The sequence below is a fragment of the Chaetura pelagica genome, unplaced genomic scaffold (assembly GCF_000747805.2).
Source record: "Chaetura pelagica isolate M959 unplaced genomic scaffold, ChaPel_1.0 scaffold47, whole genome shotgun sequence".
Taxonomy (NCBI): domain Eukaryota; kingdom Metazoa; phylum Chordata; class Aves; order Apodiformes; family Apodidae; genus Chaetura; species Chaetura pelagica.
Genome location: NW_009954140.1, coordinates 5,214,833 through 5,215,819, shown reverse-complemented (window position 1 = coordinate 5,215,819; position 987 = coordinate 5,214,833).

The following is a 987-nucleotide window of genomic DNA, read 5'->3' as shown; positions in this document are numbered from 1 at the left end:
CAGGGAAAGAAAAAAAAAAAAAAAAAAAAGAGCAGAGAGGGTAGAGAGAGTAGAGAGACGAGCCCTAATGAGCGTTTGGAGCAGTTATTCCCAGGCTGACGCCACGCAGCGAGCCGGGCACATGTTGCTAAGAGAGCTCCAGCTCTTACCTTCGCCCAGAGCCTTCCCTGCTGCCCTGGGTAACCAGAACAAAGGAGCTGCCAGTTCCCCCCATCCCTGCTCCCTGGCTGCTGGGCCCAGCCTCCCCCGGAACCTTCCTGCAGACCCCGGAGTTACCTAAAAGTCATTGGCCAAGGCTTCTCCACGGGTTTGGGTAGGACTCGAGTTACACCCAGCACTGAGCTGCCCGCTGGGGAAGGGTCTGTCCTTGGCCATCGGGCAGAGGGAGGGGGGGGATAGAGGGGATAATATAAAATAAATAATATAAAATTATGAAGGGAAAAAAAAAAAAAAAGCAGAGGATGATGGTGCAGAAAAATAGGAGAAAGGAAAGGACAAGTGGCGTTTGCATCTGCTGCCCTGCAAAGGGGACGGGTTGAGGGTATTTCTAGCTGCTGACAAAACATCTACAAGCGAAGCAGCCATCACCAGGGGGTGTACTTGGTGCACCGGCTGTGGGGATGGAAAAGCAAACAAGTGTAAAGGTAAGGCTGGAGCACGGAACAAGTGCCGGCTGCCTGCGGGGTGGGAAGGTGGCAACAGGCTGGGAGGGGACAAAGATGCGCGTCCCGGCTCAGCCCGGGGCAGCGGGGGGGGCTGGGGAAGGTGGCAGAGCAGCCACCGCACCCCGCGAATCAACCTGCCCTTCCTTAGCAGGATTCTTTCCTTTCACTGTCATGAACAATTGCAACAATACACCCTCTTCACGAGCTCCCCAGCTGCAATGTTGGTTTGCTGTTTTTTCTTTCTTCCTATCTTTTTGGGGGCAGGGAGATTAAAAAATCAAGAAATCCCCCCATTTCCATAACAGCAGGGAGTGGAGTTACA